Here is an 18981-nt window from a genome sequence, read left to right on the forward strand (position 1 = left end):
ATGAGAAAAAAAACTCATTGAGCAGTACAATTATGATACGTGTATTTTTCTGTCTGTATATCGTCCTTCGGGAAAAAGTTTTAAAAGGGCAATGTCTGGAAGGGCAACAGAAAGAATTTACTCCTACTGTGTGAGGATGGCGAACATTATCTCCTTCCTTCAGGACACGGGAGACACCAGTGACACCCTTGGGTGAGGGGCTGTTAAGTCATGTCCAACTCTAGGACTCAACGAGATATACACAGGAGTTTAACAAACTCCTCATGCAGCTGCAGACTCTGCACCTTGAGAAGTCAGGAGGCCCCTGCTGAAGATACTTTGTGGCTATGTCCACCAGGTGGTACCAAGAGCATAATACACGCATCACTCAGAGATGCTGTGGGTGTGGACCACCGCAATAAAGTGAGTATCACAATACACCAAGTCCTAATCATTTTGTTGGTAGAGCATCTTGCCTTCAATTTGTAAAAAATGTAACATCTGTGAAACACAATAAAGTGAAGTGTGATAAAACGAGGTGTGTCTGTATGTGTCACAGGATATGATACTGTGAGATGGTAGAGAGCAGTCTCCCACTTACTACCTGGGTGACTTTGGTCAAAACACTTAACCATTTTGGGTCTTAGTTGAGAATCTGCCACAACTACCACGTGGAATTGCTACAAAGAAAAACCTGCTAAGTTTATACAAATACCAGTTACCATCACTGTCAGCCAATCACATTAAATATACTTCAATACTAATAACTCAGAGATCCAGAACATGCATTGTTTTTTAACAAACTAAAAAATGATAGTTTTCTAGATAAAGTTTTCCCTTCAAGTACCAAACATTTGTAAATTTTTAAATATTTTTGAGAGAAGTCATTTAAAAATTATATCCTCTTCTGAATATAATTTATTCTACCTTTATGACTCAGGGTTATTACCATGTGTACTATTATTAAAGTTAGGCATATTTTTATTATACTAAACTGAAATATACTGATAGTCTGGGGGGCTACTCAATTAAGTAAATCTGTCCGCCTAAACACAAAACAGCCTCAGTAGCGGTGTTTACAAAAATCTTTCTTCTTATTGGCTTCCAAATAGAGGCTGTGTTTAGGAGCCCCATTCTTCTGCTCACTTTAAGTAAAAATAAATAGGCTCTGCATGAAGGCTTGAAGAATAGTTTTTTGAATAAAGTACATGGATTCTCTAACAACTTCAGCTGCTCAGAGGCCTTAATTCCTCAGTTTTAGGTCCTTGGATGTGTTTCTGATGTTTTTGAGATACATGACTACAAATGAGATATTACTGCCTTTTCAGTGCATCAAAGATTATACTCTAAATGCATTTTAGCAATACAGGAAAAAGGCAAAAAGGGTGTTTATGGTCTTCGAGAAAGATTAAGAAATAGCCTGGAATCTTATTGTAGAAAAAATGGAAGAGATGAATGGTTCTCCCCAACTCAAAAAGCACGATCATCACCGAAGTCTGTGAACATCTTCGGGACACATTTTCATGCTGGCGACTGTGCTCTGGAAGTAGGCTTTAGTGTCTGGGATTCACAATATACCTGGGCAGCACCATTTACTGAGATAGAAACACAGGCAATGAAGCTGGTGGCTGATGACTGTTGGGGTGTGTGCGTGTCTGATGAGTTCCATTCTGTACACGCTGAGCTGAAGTGTTGATAAGATTCTGAATCTGAGTTGTCTGGTAGGCAACTGGACACACAGGCATGAACCCCACCAGTAGCTTCACTTGGATCTGAGAACCTCTACATTAATACTAACCTTTGTCCAGGTTTCATTAAATGGCTGTGTTATAATAGCTAACTTTATAACTATAGTAATAAAATCACTTTTGACTGTGCCTCTAAATTATCCAGCTTATCTTGTTTTTCTCTAGACATTTTCTCAATAGGACCTAAGTTTAGATAAATTTTAATTTCATATCATTCAAATATTAAAAAAAATTAACCTCAACTTCCTGAAGTTCAACTCTATTAGTATTTTTTCTCATGTTTTAAAAAAAGATGGGTGCTAGGCTAGCCAGTTTGCCTGAGTTTTAAACAGCTAGTTTTTACCAATGTTTTTAGTTATCCAAATTTTCCAATAGTGTTAGGCCTTTAATACAGCCTAAATATAGCATTTGTCCTGATTTAGAATCCTCCTAGGCAGAAAAGGGAGAAACCAGAATGGTCCTGCAGACCATTCACTAGACCTAAGGGGAAGCACTACGTTTCAGTCCAGTGATTATGGTCCGTCTCACAGTATATCCTTCACATTCGACTACATCAGATCTTTTTCAGAACAATAATTCATCACAGATTTTGAAATTGCTTGAGTTCTTGTTTCTTTTGTTCAACAACAGGACTCTGTAATAGTTGAGTGAATTATTTGTCAATCAGAAATACTTCACTACTAAAGAGCAGTAAGAGCCTAGGGACTGGTGAATGGCAGGAAGGGCTGTAGGAAGAGAGAAACTTGACTTCCAACTACCTGGGCTAGTTTTGAGTTTCTCCCCTTGGTGAGAAGTGGCCTGCATGACCTTGACTGCTTTGCCTTTCTAGCTCCATTTCAATGCCTAATTCTTAAGGGTGTGGTAAAAGGATAAGATAATATTCATAAAAACGTGGAAAGGCATAGTTTAGGAATGATGTGTTATTTCGTAACCTTATCTTTAATGATTTACTCAATGATGTTTTTCCAGATCAGAGGTTAGACACAGCAGAACTTGCCTACTTTGTCAATAGTGCAATACTTAAATTCCCGAAGAAAAGCGTTCTTGTGGTTAATATAAATGGTGGCTGGTCAATGCTTATGTTACCTCAGGATAGGGTAAAAGATCAAATAGAGATGTGGCAGAAAGCTGAAATGACAATTTTAAGAGTCTGGCATTTGAGATTGATGGATTCAGGTAGTCTCTCCAATATCTGCTCTCTACCAATAAAACTGCTTGATGCCAAATTCAATATCACTGATAATAACCCAAACATATTCTTCTTGACTGAAAAAGATCAACAGAGACAGTGAATCGTGTTTAAATGGGAGCTAATCTTAGTAGCAGAAAAAGGGAGTCCCAGGAAAACAAAAGGGGAGAGAAAGCTAGAAAGCACTTTAGGGAGAGTAGACAAAATTGTTAAGAGCTGTAAACTAGTCTTGATTCTTCTTTTGAAATACAAAAAAAAAACCATAAAAATCCATCATCAGCCCCCCTTCAAGGTAATAAGAGTTGATTTTTGTTTTTGTTTTTTCTTTTTGCCAGACAATAATCTGAAATTATGTTCCCTAATACTTCACTTCTGATACGTCGAGCACCAAAAATATAAGTATATTCAAGGGGCTGGATAAGTCTGCTGACAAGTCCTCGCTCTAAACTGGGAAACGCATCTACCCTCTGCTATTTCACATCATACCTGGATACAGGAATATTCCAAGGGCTACAGCAAATTTTGTGTGTGTGTGTGTGTGTGTGTGTGTAGTAGAAGAGAAGATAGCATGGGCTGTGATTTATTTTTTCATTCTCTAAAAAGCCATGTATAGCTGTACCTCTAAACTACTTAATAAGTTCCTTTCCATGAAACTGAACTAGGAGAAACAGTAGAAAGGTAGGTAAAGGTGACAATAGAAAAGGTTCCTAAGATCACAGAACAGAAAGTGACCTCTTAAAGTCAGGCAGTTTAATACCTCATTTCTAGGTAGTTTAAGTTCAAATTATCTAAGTTTGAATTTAGATGGCTTCAGATAGAATAAGCAATTCTCAAAGTTGGGGTTAAGAAGAATTATTGCTCCCCAGAGATCAGAATCATGAGAGATGGTGTATGTGTTTGGGGAAGGGGATTCAAATCCAGGATGTATGTATATCTCTTTACCCTGTAAAGAGTATTAGCCTCAGTGAGCCACCGTTGCTGATGGCAACACGGCATCTCGTTGCTTGCCATCAGGTATGGAGTGGAAAAGTAATTAAGAACTACTGATCTAAAACAAACGACAATCATTTTGTAATAGGTTTCTAAGTTTACTGTGTTCTTAACCAAGTTCACTAAAAGGCAGAATAAAGGCTCAAAAAATTATTCATTAATAATCTAAAACAGGAGAAAGGAGATACTTTACTGGGCATGCAGCCATAGTTTCCTAGCTTTTCCGTATCTCAGGGCTTAATATCCCTGATAAAAGGCTATTATTATTCAGAGCAGATCTGAATCGGATAGGAACAGTTTAAGGCTTGTATATTTTATCTATTTCTCTTCAATTTAACCAGTCTGTCAAACTTATTAAATTATAATAACAAATATAATTATCAAGGAGAGTCTCATGTTCACTCTTTAACATATTTTTCCCATCAGCAAATGTACCCAGGTAGCCAAATTATCATCAGAAAGTTACTTGGTGAGTAGGAAGTCTGAACAGGAGGTAACACCTCTATCTCCTTTCCAGGAATGTAATGGGCTCCCAAAACAGACACTTCTGTCAAACTATTTCTGAAAAAGTATTTTCCCCCCACTTAATTTTTGTTTCTATCATCCCAGGTAAGACTATGCATCTTAGGCCAAATACACTATATTTGATGTTAATTTAAACAAAAGGAAGGAGGGTTCAGAGGCTGTGAAAGACATGGGATTTTGGACTGGATGGCATAAATTAAAAATAAAATAAAGAAGATAGTTTCTGGAAGTGGAGGAAGAAATATCTCCAAGAAATATAACGAAGTACGGATTTGGTGAGAACACAGACCTAAATTATTAATCTAATGAGTATTATAACCAAAAAAACACTCTGAAATAGACTTGAGGAAGAGACCTCTTCCTAGGGCTGATTTGAACTGAAAAAAAAAAAAAAAAAGTGTCTATCACTGGCCTGAGTTAGTGAAACCAAATTAAAGAGAGATCTGGATGTTAAAGGCATAACTGGCCTTTTATAAGGTCAGGATTACTTGAAAACTCATGACAAGCTAGTGAAACTGGCTTTTTTTTTTTTTTTTTGGTCAGGTAGGGGATTAAATTTATGTTGTTCTTTATTCCCAATTTAAACAACCAGGGCAATAATGGACGAAAATAATACCACTGCTTAAGCAGAATACAGAAGTGCTCATTCCCAAAGCCAGAAATGATGCACAGCATCATGATGCTCTTTTAAAGAGGGGATGAGGAGAAATATTTGTCAAGGCCCAGTAGAGACACAGGACTGTATGGTTTCCCTGGAGTGGGGCTGAGAGTCAGAGCCCAGATGAGATTCCCATTATGATGTAAATGTACTTCTTTGGTAATAACAACAATAATGATAAACTCAAACGAAAACCCACACCACCACCTGCAGTACAGTGTGTATGTTGGGGGCGGAGTCATAAAGGAGGCAATGGGAGTTGACACAAACAGAAAGACATTTAACAGTTCGCATGATAGATCCCAGCAATACAAATATTTTTTTTCTCTCAAGAAATAAAATACATTTTAAGCAAATAATCCTAATTTCTTTTTGGGTGAAAGGAAGAGGGAGGCTAGCAGACTGTATCTCTAAATAAGCAGATATTTGATAGTATCCTGAGTTTTTCAAGATTTTTATGGGATTTTTCTATATCCCAACTTTTCTCTCGTTCTCAAGGTTCTTAATACCCCTTTTTGAAATCATACAAATCTGTGGTATAATCCTTAAAAGCGGCAAATTCTACTTTTGTTGTCCTATAGTAAACGACGGCACTAAGAAATAACTGTAATTATTTAAAGGACATAGACTACTTTGTAAGATGTCAAACATTAGAAAAGGATTTCTAAGATAGCTTATAGAAGATTTAATGTTATTTCTCACTTGTTCACCTCAAGGAGGAGGTATATATGTTTTAAAATTTAAAGCACAGAGAAAAGCAAAGTATTTCTGTGTCTACCATTCATTCTGGGGTGCTCCTAGAATTAAGTCCTCTAAAACCATCGCGAACGACCTCTTTCTGGAAACACTCAAGACCACTGTTAGGAAGATACTGGCGTGGGGTGAACTAAGCAGAATCATCTGTATATTCAAGTTTTCACTCAGGAACACGGGAAGACAAAGTATTACTAAACACACACACGCACACTCACATATGTATTCTCAACTGAGGTGTTAACTCTTTCTACCTCAGTCTCTGCCCCAGTTCCATGACTTCTCTTGCTTCCAATACACTAACCAATTCAACAACACTAATTTAATTCCCCTTGGAGAACACTATATTCTAAGCCCCTTGCCAATAGTTTCCCCTCGTTAGGGTTTGCTTCACATTATCCAGAATTGCCATCTTCTTAAAGCATAAAATCTAATCCCACTTTTTTTGCACAAAACTTCTGTCCTCTTCCCACTGGCTCACACTCTGTCCTCCTTAGGACCTTCTCCTTGGGGGCCGTGTTATATATTTCTTACTCTACTCTCATGGTTTGTTTCTATCTTTTTATTAAATAGCAGTTATACTGCATGGTAACAGCTAACTTGGCTATCTCCTCCACTGGATTGTGAGCTTTCTCTAGGTCCAGGACTTTGTCCTCTTTAACTTGGTAGCTTCACCGCCTAAAACTTAGGGCTCAGCTCATCTCAGGCGTAAGTAAGTAATGAATAAACTAACCCAATAAATTACTATGTAGTGAAAATAATTTCCCTAAGATGTTTTTCAAGGAATTGAAAATGGCAGAGAAAATATTTTGACATATAATCAGAAAGGAAAAGAATAAACTTTCAATGAAAATGAGTTCAGATCTGAAGCAGGGAAAGGAAGAAAGGAATTCTGAAGGTCAGATAGTTAAGTAGTAAGAGTGTGCACTCCTAACTGTAAGCACACTGGAGATTGCTAGAATGTTCTTACAAGGCACCAGAAAAACTGGGATGAAAGATATGGCTTGCATAACAGCTTTCAAAAGCCATTTGTTTTTTTATTGCAACCCAGAACAAGAAAAACTTTTTACAAAGTGACCCAGCACACACATTCCAATTTGTATGTGTCTGATGACACACATTTCAATGAAATAGTATTTATCTTTATTATAAGCTATGTACTCTGGTTCTCTTAAAAAAAAAAAAAAATGTTGGTTAGGACCCAGTAAATTGATCTTACAACCAATAGGTCACAACTGGTTGATCCAGTGTGAAAAACTGGTCTACAGAGACTTGCCAATTCTTAGCACTTCGTAAGAATTTCCTATTCTGGTTTTCTTCTTAATCCAACTAACTCTATCTAGCTGAAGTTACACTGCCAGGTTTTCCTGGCAAACTATCTCAAGTCAATTTAATAGACATTGTAACAAACATCTCTACATTGTGCTAGCTAGGATCTGAATTATCTGTTTGAAATGTGCAGAGCTCTCATTTGGTAAGAGTACAACAAGTTAAATTACATAGGCAGAAGAGCCCCAAATTCTTTCACTGGAAAACTAGTTTTAGTGATTAAACACTATGCACGCACAAATTCCTACACTTAGCTCTTAAATTTTGTTATTGACTCTACCACTACATAAAAATAAAAAGCTAGATTCAAAGTTTGTAAATTTTCAACCTTGAATATACAAAAAGCTCTGTATGCAATGGAAAGGCAGAGAAACTCTATTTAAGATTTTAAATCTTAAACATCTACTTTCCAAACAACGTTTATTCTTTTTATTCTTTAAAAAGAAATGAAGAATGATTAATTTGATAATTCCTCTGAAACAAGACCAAGAAATACAAAGAAGCAGTATTCCAGGTTTCAATTATAGCTCCAACATTTTAATGAAGAGTAAAACAAAACTGGCTGCCCAGTGTCCCAGTCTAATATAAATTCATCTGCCTGGCTTTCAAAGTTCTAATCAATATAAAAGTCTCCTCTACAACTCCCAAACTGGTTTTCTCACACTAAATTAACTCTTGCCAGGTGTTCACTCTTAGCTTTCATTTTATGGAGCATTTGCAAAGAGCTTGGCATAGCGTTAAGTATTTTACACTATTAATCTCATAGCATATCTCTGAGGGAGGCAGTACAAGCCCTCTTTTACAGATAAAAAAACCGAGGCTCAGAAAATTTCAGTAACTTATTCAAGATTTAAACCAGGCCCATCAAATTTGCCTCTTAAACTTGTGATATTCTCTCCTCCTCTATGTCCTAGCTACTCTTTAAGATTCACCTCCTCCAGTACTGAGTCAGCAATAACTTCTATTTAAAAATGAATTTTTATACGCTTCAAATGTAATTTTATAATATAGGTTTCTTTCTAAAAAGCAATATGTCTATTCAAAGGTACAACTAAATTAATAATTGAGGTTTAGTTAAAAGTGAAACTAAAAATTATTAGTAGATAAAACCCCTCATTCATTCTAATTCTGGGTTGAATCAAGAAAGCCAAAGTGGTTTAGAGATAAGTATAATGGTTTGGTCTCAAGAATCTTAAGGGGTAGCTCATTATGTGAGGAGGGCAAGTCCCTTAAACTCCCCAATTTCCATGTTTTTCATTAAAAAAAATGAAAGATTAGAATGGGACCAACAGTGTTTAATCAGTGGCTTAGTCAAAACCTCCTATTGCCACAACAATGTGAATATACTTAACACTGCTGAACTGAACACTACTGAGACTCAAAAACGGTTAAGACGGTTAAATAAAATTTATGTTGTGTCTTTTGCCACAATTAGAAAAAAAAGATTTGCTGAATAAACTTTAAAATGCAAGAATTTAAAAAAAATACAATTAAACTTAAAAACCTCAAACTAAAAAACTTCCCGTTACATTTTGAAAATATATTAGCACATTCAAGCCTCACTCTTATAAACTGATTCAATGGATCTGGTGTAGGACCTTGTATTCTTAGAAGGTTGTTCTGATTGAGACTGATTATATCCAATGAACCCTTGAACTCTGTGGTTTAATATTCAAGGCAGAACTAGCCCACACACAACAAAGGAAAAATTATGAATAATATACCTTGAAATTAATCAAAATAAAAAGTAAACTGCTCAAGCCAATTTCATGAAAATATCGCATTCATATTGTTCATAATAAAAACTTAACAAAATGGACTTGTTTTAAATAAAACGACAACCAGTTCTATATTTTCCCTTTAGAAAATGCTACGATGCAAAGTTGGGACCTAAGGTTTTTAGGGCCTTCTTATTCAATAAAGGGTTGTTAACTCTTTCCCAAAGTTCAAACAGATGCACTTAGTGTTTGTTTCACATTTAATAAGGAATTTGCATTTTTAACAGAGTTGAAATGAGATGAAATGAGATCTAAAGGGCATTCAGGCTCATGCTCTCACTTTACAGATAAAAAAATTGATCTTTCCAGTATACGCCAAGTTGCAAGAAATTTAATGTATCAAATAATCCCTTATCACTCCATATTGCAGATTGAATAAATCTGGCTAGAAGAGTATAATCTACATTTTAAAACAACTAGTCAACAAACAATAGTATTCTACATGCCTATAAAAAGCTCCAAACTCAAGATTTAATAACTTTTTTTAAAAAAAGGATTTTTCACTTATTTCAGCTACAAAATCTAACATCATATGAATTGGGTATATATGTTTTTATATTGGACTCCAAGTGTCTGTTGAGAGGAATTCACAGTTCTTGGGAGGAAAAAATAATTCCACAACTCAGAAAACAGTAGAAAGCTATACCATTCTCAATTTTTTCCACTCCATTTCCTTATGTAATTTCTCTGATTCCTACAGCTTGTTATGACATAAGGGCCCCTGAATTAATTCGTTATCACTGCAATGAGAGAAGAAAATTCTGGATTCGAAGAAATAACTTAAAAAAAAAAAATAAGGTCATAACAATCGAAGAACTAACTATCAACTTAAAGACAGGATCACTAAAATTTGAGATGCTAGATTATAATCCTACTACACAGACCTGGCCACCAGTTTAGAATGGACAATACAAGAAACAAATAAGGCTTTGAAATTTATAAGAACTAATCAAGTTTCCAGAAAAATGTTTTATAAACATGTGGTATAACTAAAGGGAACAAATGAAACCAATGAATAAGCCTGTAATACCAACAAAAATTCCAATTTTATAAACAGCAGACCAAAGGGCAGAAATAGCTACACAGCCAAAGAAATTTAAAAAAATTAAAAGAATGTAGACCAACTACCAATAGCAGCATCATTTTTGAATATAAAATGCCATTAGAAATGATCAGAAACCACTTCAACCAGTCTACATTAATTACATGTATATGATGAGCTCGAAAAAGCAGCTAAAACATATCGTTCGTATCATTTCTAATCTTTATCATTATAATCCAGCTGTTCCCCAACCACTTTACAACAGGAATCACTTTACAATACAATATTCCTTTATACACTTAGTTTCTAAAAACCACACTATACATGTTGAGCAACATATATGCTGCTGTCCGGCAAAAGGAAATACCAGCATCCTTCCAAGAATTGGAACTACATTAGTAGCCTTCATTGACTGACAATGTTGCTTTCATTCTTGTCTCAAGAAAAGAGCAGTAAATCATTATATTTTTTAGGAAGCAATCTCAGCATTAAGTTTTACTGTAAAGCAATTATGAAAAAGTCCAGCAAGCAAGTATTATGAAAATATAAACATATCTGGTTTAGCTGAAAATATTTTTTATAGTGAATAATCCAATGAAGAAAACTGAAGCAGGGGAGTATCAAATTAGTAAGGCAAAGAGTTACAAGGCAGTACTGCATCCAAATACTGAAGCACAATTTCGAAGCCATACTTCTAGTTATCTAAGAGATCTCATCTGGAAAGATTACATCATAAAAAATTACTGACTGATTACCATGCGCATTTACAATACACTTCAAAATTCTATCCCTTTTGTGAATTTTTTTAAAGTATAAAAATCTCAAGAAGTAGATACCAAGCTTTTAAAACAGTTTTTCACAACAAAATTTATTAGAAGAATAGTGGTTTTGAAAAGTCTAGCATCCAGTGAGAACTACCATACACAACATTACAGCTGGGAATGTTTCTCCAAAATGTCATGGTCAAATAATACAATGGAACCATTAAATCTTACACATGCACGAAAGAACTAGCGTTTCTGACATACAATGCAAAAAAAAGGGGACCACATGGATTAAAGTTTTAAGTACTCATCACATACATTAAGACACAGCTTATTTTAGTCCAGTCAAAAATCAGAACTGCATTAAAAATTTTATGTAGTGCAATCAAACCAAAAAACTTAATTTGTGATCATAAGTGCTCTACTACATAAACATTGATCATAGCAAGGAACAAAAAGTTCAAATCACACAGTACAAAAAAAATTCTGTAAATAAATATAAACTACAGTACAAGAGAAATATTAAATTATACAATTCCGTTAAAACTGTAAACAGTATATTGAAATGAGGTCCATAAGAGTAAAGGGGGTTCCTGTTTTGTTGCATGACACTTTGAACTTCTAGAAATCTGAATGCCATTTCCATATCTTCAAAGGTTTTATATATGATTTCCTTTTAGATGTAAGATATCAAATATTAAAGCAGAGGAATAATCTCTTTTGTTAACCACAGATAGTACTGCAGTAAACAAAGGAATATTAATAAATGAAGACCTCTAGTAGACAAGTCTTAACATTAAAGATGCAAAGAGCTAAAACACTCGAATTAGAACCTTGCATCGAAGAAAGTTGTCATTGAGGACTTCAAGGCTACAAAATATACTGACAAAATCATCTGCTGATATGCAGACCCAGACCTCTGCTAATTTTTTGACATTTACATACTGATGTTATAACACCAACTTTGGCAGAATCACTACTAATAAACTCAGAGCTCTCCTGGCCCAATGGTTCCATCACAGTGGCCAGTGCACAGAATTCTCTAAAGACATTGCATAAACTAGAATGTAGAGGTCAGATACCCAAGGACCAGTGCTTGAATTTAGTAGTAGTATGGTGAAGAAGCAAGAGCCACATCAAAAAGGAACTGCATCTGTTATAGTTTTCAGAAGCAGCAAGGAATGTTGTTTAATTGTGCTGGCTATTAGTGGCATTTAAAAATATATACTTTAACTCTGTGTGTGTATGTGTGTGTGTGTTCTATGTGCTGGCTATACGTTTATGCACATTTTGTATTCTTAAATACACTGTTAACAGGAACCCCCATATTATCTGCTCAGTAGTAATAACTGAATATATAGAATGCCACTATAAGAGTGTGAGGCACCGTGTGCTGGAGAGTTATATGCAGCTTTAAAATCTGTTTGGCTGAGTTATACCTGGATACCTGAACTGAGTTTTTAAGTTGACATTCATCAAGGATGTGCTACCAGCACGTCGAAATAAAAGCAAAACAGAAAAATACAAGTCACTGTTAGGTTTAAGAATAGCATCAAAGTACCTGAATTGAGTGAGAATAGTGTGTAAACTGTCCCTGAGGGTTTTTAAACAGTGTGTACAAGTTGGATTCCTAAGAACATTAGTTTTATTTAACAGTGTGGACTGATAAAATACCAATGCCTGACAGTTTAAAGTGGAGGTTATAAAGAATTATATGCAAACACTCCAAATGTATAGTTTATACATTTCTTCTCAAAGCAGCAGTAAGCTGCTGTAAAGTATACATCCCATCAGAACAAGCAACATATGGGAGTCAGATAAAGGTTTCTATCTTAGTCTGGTTTTCTGACAGCACAGCATATCAATATCCAATGACTATATCTTTCCTAGATCAGAATGTAACTAATTTCGACTAGCAATATAGGATTAGACTTTTAATCAAACACTTTGCTATTACATACTAAAATTCCTTAAACTTACTAATGCTGGTATACTAACCTAGTTAATTATCCCCCCTCATTTTAGAAATATACCCTTCCACAACTTAAAAACATTAAGATCCATTTTCAATCCTCTGATGTAAAAAGCATGTCAGTGAATTAACATTAAAAATTTACACAGTAAAAAGGCTTGAATTTCAGCCAAAGATTCTAAATACTGCTCATTCCCTGAAGACTTAAAGGGAGAGAGAATCCCTACCCATTTTCCTAGTGATTTATTTTTCTAAAATGGTCTGACACGATTTTTCATTTGGGGGAATTTTCCCCACGCCTCCTCTCAAATTCCAAATTCTTAAGTCTAAAATGCTAATAAAGTGGGGAAAATGAGGCAATCACTTGGAATTGCTTGACAGGTACAAAATGTTAAAGTTTTCTTTTTTTTAAATAAGGTTTATGTGTGATTTGACCCCATATTATGTAGTATGTTTTATATTTTTAAGTAATCACCCTAAAACTTACAGTACCTAAGACTCTGAAGATAAATTAAGACTTTAGTGTTGTAACAGAAAAAGTGCTGAATTATCCCTTTTCTAGTACTTTAAACATTTTAAACAAGTGCTTTTCTAGTGACAGTAAAGTTTACTATATACCTTTCTGCCAAGCAGGAAAAAAAAAATGTCACCTGGACCAAAGAAAAGACTTTTGGGAGTGTAGCACCGGGTATTTACCAAACAACAGATGATAACAGATACTGTTTCACTCATTCTGAGGGGGTAAAAATATTCTAGATTGAAATTCTATTTGGCTATTGAATGTTAAAAATCCCTGCTCTACTGTGTCGGTGTCCTTTGTCCAACCCCCCGCCCCCCTCCCCTAGTCCTCTTACACACTATCCACTGAGACTCTAATCTCTAAAGAGATTATTTTAAAATTTATGTTTTCAGGACATACCTGAGAAAGGGTGCAATTATGCAGAACAAGGAACCCAAGACTGTACTAATACTGGTTATAGGTTCATAAATTCTTTCCCAAGATAAATCTAAAAAGTCTAAGAGGTATGGATCTTCAAATGTCTTACTGCTTTAGATTTCTTTTTTGGTATGTGTGTAGGGTCATTTCCAGTGTTGAAAAGATCATCTTGAGCCTGTTCAATGACAGTTCAAGATGGAGTAAAGAGTTCATTTCCATATTCAAACAATAAAGATTAAATATTATGATTATAATATCTGCAACATCCAATAAATCTATGATTAACTAAAAGTGCTTGCTTTTCAGCTTTTATTGACACAGCTCTATATGAACTGGAAACCTTAAAATTACCCCCCAAATAGTTGCAGAATTTACATTTTATTGTTTGTCAAATCAACATTAGCAATGATTCTCATTTTTAAAAGATTTTTCTGACTATAAAATGAAGACGGCCCAATTTTACCACATTATCCATCCTGCAACTCCTTTTTAGTATTGTAGGACAGAATCTTTAGGCTTTCTTAAGTCTACATACTTTCCCATCCTACTTTCCTCCCCTCTCCCCCAATATCCTTCATAACACTTAGGGCACACAGCTACACGGCTAATATCTGCTACTGTAAAAGGCAACTGAACTGCAAGTTTATTTGGGAGTAAGAGACAGGGGATATGCGAAGAATTTCCTCTATTTTCCCTTCAGTCACCAAGTTCATAAATCCTACTCAAGTCTCAAGGACAGAACAAATCCCCCCCGCCCCCGAAAAAAAAAACCCAAACACAAACAAACAAATTTAAGATGACTTTCGAGGTCTGTATTCCTTGTACCACAATTACACTTTTTTTCTTTTTCAGTAGAGTTTGAAAGCAATTAGATCAAAAAAAATCCTCATAGCTTAATGGTCTCCTAAATGGGATGTCTGGCTAAAGCCATTAAGCTTTTAATAACACAGGCCTGACCATAGTATTAATGAAGACCTAATTATAATGAAAAAGTAACAAGGAAAGCAATCTTTGATATCTTCATGAACATCGAAATTTAACCTATAACTTTCAATGTCTCCTACAGAAGATTAAGTGGAACAGTTCAGTATATTGCCATATTCTATTACCAATGACAGCAACCTGAATACATAGAAAAGGGTGGTTCATATGAAAACCACCTCTGGAATTTAAAGAATATTTACGAAAGCAAAAATATGTGATTTCAAAATTAAATCTATAGGAATAACAGCTTGTTAAAATGACATTGAACTGTCATATATCTGTTGTAACTATTCAAAATAATTTCTGGTTCTGACACTGGGCTGACTCATTAATTTGTTTTATAAAAATACCTAACTGAATCCAAGCTTCAATATTATGGGTCAATGAAATGTAAGAGAATCACAAAGGCTTAGAAGCAGGCCTTGCACCATGTGCTTAGTTGGGGCAGGTGGAGAACACGTAGCTTGCTAGCAGCTCCAAGGTTGCTACGTACTGCCTAATGAGAGAAGGTAGTTATGATATGGGCCTTTGCAGGTAGTTATTTTTAGCCTAATTTAGAGTTCTCTCCAGTAAATCAGGAATTAAACTTCTCATTGTGCCTTATTGTTTTACTATCTGATCCCATATAGCTCACATTACAGCTCAGGTAAAATGTTGGGAGAACAGAAATGCCAATTGTTTGAGGTAACGGTTTATATAAGATAACCAGAGTTCTAAAAGCACTTCAATATTGTAAAGTAAAAGTGTACCAAATAAAGCTAATACACACTTCACACTTGTTGAGCTTGCTCACCAGAACCAAACAGTAATTAACTTCACTTAAGGACCCCTATTATCACACAAAGCCTTATTCATATTCATGATCTGCTGCAGTAAAGGTTTATCAAGCAACATCTAAACTTCAGAACAACAACAAACTTAATATTAAAAAGTATTATACACAAATATAAATTATTTTTCCTGAAAGAGACCTTGTCCTTCATGGTATCTGGGGAATAGAAATAAGTGTATAGCTCATCACAAACATAGTTCAGAGTCACTTGTAAGCCTACTGAACAAAATAATATATTACTGTCAAGCCTGTTGACTCTCCTGTCTCAGAAGTGAGAAAGCTAATGCTTAAAATACCAACTAGATACCCTTCCAGATAATTAGTGTTTTTGATTTTATAGTGCCATGGCTTACATACCCTATGTCAATGTTCTCTCATAAAAAATGTAAGAATTGATTTTAAATACATTATCTCCTAACAGTTTGAGTAATATCATATAGTTTGAGTATGTCATCATCCATCTAGTGGAAAATATGAGAAAAGGCTTTTGTGACAAAAACCGTTGTGAACTATACTTTCCCATACCACAAAAATGGTCAACTGTTTTTTGGACCATGCAAAACTCTGATTAGCAGAAATTAAGCATGCGAATAGACCAATCTCTATTACACATTTATGAGGACGTCCCCAAACTAGAATATCTACACTGAAAGTGCCAATACAGAATAGTGGCAAATCAAGAGAGAAATCAAATATTAAGGGATCACTGCGGCACCAAGACTGACAGTCAGCCATGTGATGAGCCACCTCCAAGAAACACATGGTATAATGGAACTCTGAACACAAAATTTAACATTAAAAGTGCACCTGAATATTACAAACTAACTTTACAAAACCTACAATAAGGTAAAATATATATCTTTTGAAATATTCAGCAGCTTTCTGTAATTTTTTTAAAGTTTTTTTTTGAGAGGCTCATGAAATTTAAAAGGGACCACTAAATTTCAACCATGCTTCACAAAACAATAATGGCTATTTTATATTGCAGTTACCAATGTAATGCAATTAGTGCTTTAAAATAATCTACACTTAAAAAAGAAAAAAAGAGACCGACCGACCTTTGGAGGAAATATGCTTATTCAAAAGCTTCTTGGAAAAGAAAATCTACCTGAATTATCAAGTCATGACTGATCTCAAGTGTATTGTTTAAAAGCTTCACAGACATGAATATTACAATCTTCAGGTCTCAGGACTTTTAATCTGAGAAAGTTTAGAGTTTGGTTTGTTTTTTAAATTCACTTTCTAACCAAAACAAATAATAGAAGTACTCAAATTTTCACTATTTACAACTCTCAGCCTACAGTCTGAAATGACACAATACAAGTTCTCTTATTTAAACTGCAGCATTAAAGGGTAGGCACACCATTCTTCTGCTGCTCGATTGTCATCCACTGAAACACACATAGAAAATATTTATGTTAGTAAAATGATCACTCCATGTACACTACAATGACAAAATTTACATAACTCAACTCATACATCACTTTATAGACTACCACAAAAGATTAAACCTCTCTGAACAGTAAAACTCTACAAAAGTTGAACTTTTAGGGCCAAATTTTTAAATGGGCCTTTAATGATAACCTTTCTGAGAGGGGTTAAAAGCAAGTACAAATTAATTGCTCAAAGGACCTTTTTGCAGCAATCTTGGGCTACTGAATTGCCCAAGCATCATGCAAAAAGGCACCATGGCTACAATTAATTGTGTGACAAATTACTGAGTGTGGAACAAAGGAGGCATTCCTTCATAAGCTTAGCCCCTTGCTTTCAGCAAACTTTAAACAACTTCCTTCAACTGCAGATGAAAACCATATATTTCATAGAGTATTTTTATTGCAACTTCTAGCTAGGCTAGAAAATACTGCAGACTTATATACTGCTCTGCATCCAAACTGCTTTTTCTGTTGACAAGACTAGAAAGCTAAGAGGAAACAGGCTCAGTCACCTACTGATTAAACTGCTACACAAAATAACCAAACCAAAAGAGGAATCCAAGCCCGGGCTATGTCAAGAGTGAGCAGTGCATGTATTTTAATAACAGCAATGGTGTGCCTAACCTTTGAACACATAGGTTGCTGAGGGGAAAATATCCTTAACCTAATTAACTGCTCCAACTTTTCCAGGAGAAAATGTATGCCTTGGGAATATCTGGACCTTCTTCTCCTTAAACTGTTAACATCCACCTGAAATCATCAGCCTCAATTTAATGCTCCAAGTCTGATTTCATTTTATACAAATACTCCAATAATTTTTTTTTTTTGGGTTAAGCATTTAGAAGAGCCTGACCACCTTTCTCAGCAGATTAGAATATAGGGTGTATGCGGTATGGATTTTGTTTTGCACAAACAGTAATTTTAATTTGGTCACAATGCAAAATTAAATTTCATGGACTTTATCACTTCTTCTTGCAAAAAATTGCAGAAAATAACATTCCCAACTTAATTACTGTAATTTTAAAAGCCCATCTCAAAAAAGAGCTTAGATGTTCTTCAAGGAGTGCTTGTACAAACATGATCTGAAAGGTCCTGAACTGTGTGCTAAACAACCATAAAAATAAGCAAATATCAGAAAAAGTTATTACGAAGGGGGATATTATGTAGGATGCCAAAAGAGATTCAAAGCAATGAATTAAATAAAAAATAAAAAGCGACCAACCCCTGCCACCTTGTACTACTAGTATCTGATTAAAAAACAAAAAACTCTAATAAGCTTGATTTCTGATTGAATTATAATTAAAATGCAACCTAAGTCATATTAGGTTACCCTGGGGTTGTGTTTTATCTCTCACCACAAACATGGATTCTTCATTCATATAGATATTTGGGCAGGCTACTGAGGCTGTAAAATCTAGATACCACTTTTACAATATTATAATTACTTATACATGTTTCTTTTCGCATTTCTCCCATTCCCCAATAAACAGATCTTGAATATTTTAAACGAGTTGCTGCAACGACATTCAGTCATTAGCACATGATCAAATCCCTAAAAAGATTTAAGAATACAAAGAAACTTAGTTTGCTAAAATGAGGCATCCTCTATTTTATGTAATGTACCCTGACTGCTCCTGAGTAAGAACGGAGCTCGTCCTCCATGAGATAAGGCTATATCCTCACTTGTTGGTGAGACCAAATTCTACCCTTAGAAAATCCCAAATGAAATTACAGCAAAGGTAGTGTTACAAAGTAACCAAAGCATTTCTGAAGGTAGTGTGTGCACATTTTCCACCTCCTTCCCCTCTGGGTGAGCACTAAATAGCTAATTTGTTAAGTAAATTTAACAGTGAGAAGAAAATCATAAAATGTAAATTGACCCAAATAATTATCAGTGAATAACCAAATTTCTTAAATTCAAAGGTTCATTGTTCTTAAGAGTTTTTTCTTTCGTTAATCCTTCAATTAGTTGAATCGGAGAAGAAAAAATGTGGGAATTTTATAAGATGCTTTTCCAATTGCAGTGATAAAGCTCCCAGTATGACCGAGGTGGTTTCTAAAAGGGGGC

General features: G+C 34.9%; 1 protein-coding gene across 7 annotated transcripts in view; it reads right to left on the minus strand.

The window, feature by feature from the left end:
- The window catches only part of LCOR (ligand dependent nuclear receptor corepressor), a 118607-nt gene that overhangs the window by 16566 nt on the left and 83060 nt on the right, over nt 1–18981 (minus strand). The gene's annotated exons all lie outside the window — the stretch shown is intronic.

Source organism: Pteropus medius, unplaced genomic scaffold, assembly GCF_902729225.1.
Source record: "Pteropus medius unplaced genomic scaffold, Ma_sr-lr_union100, whole genome shotgun sequence".
Classification (NCBI taxonomy): Eukaryota; Metazoa; Chordata; class Mammalia; order Chiroptera; family Pteropodidae; genus Pteropus; species Pteropus medius.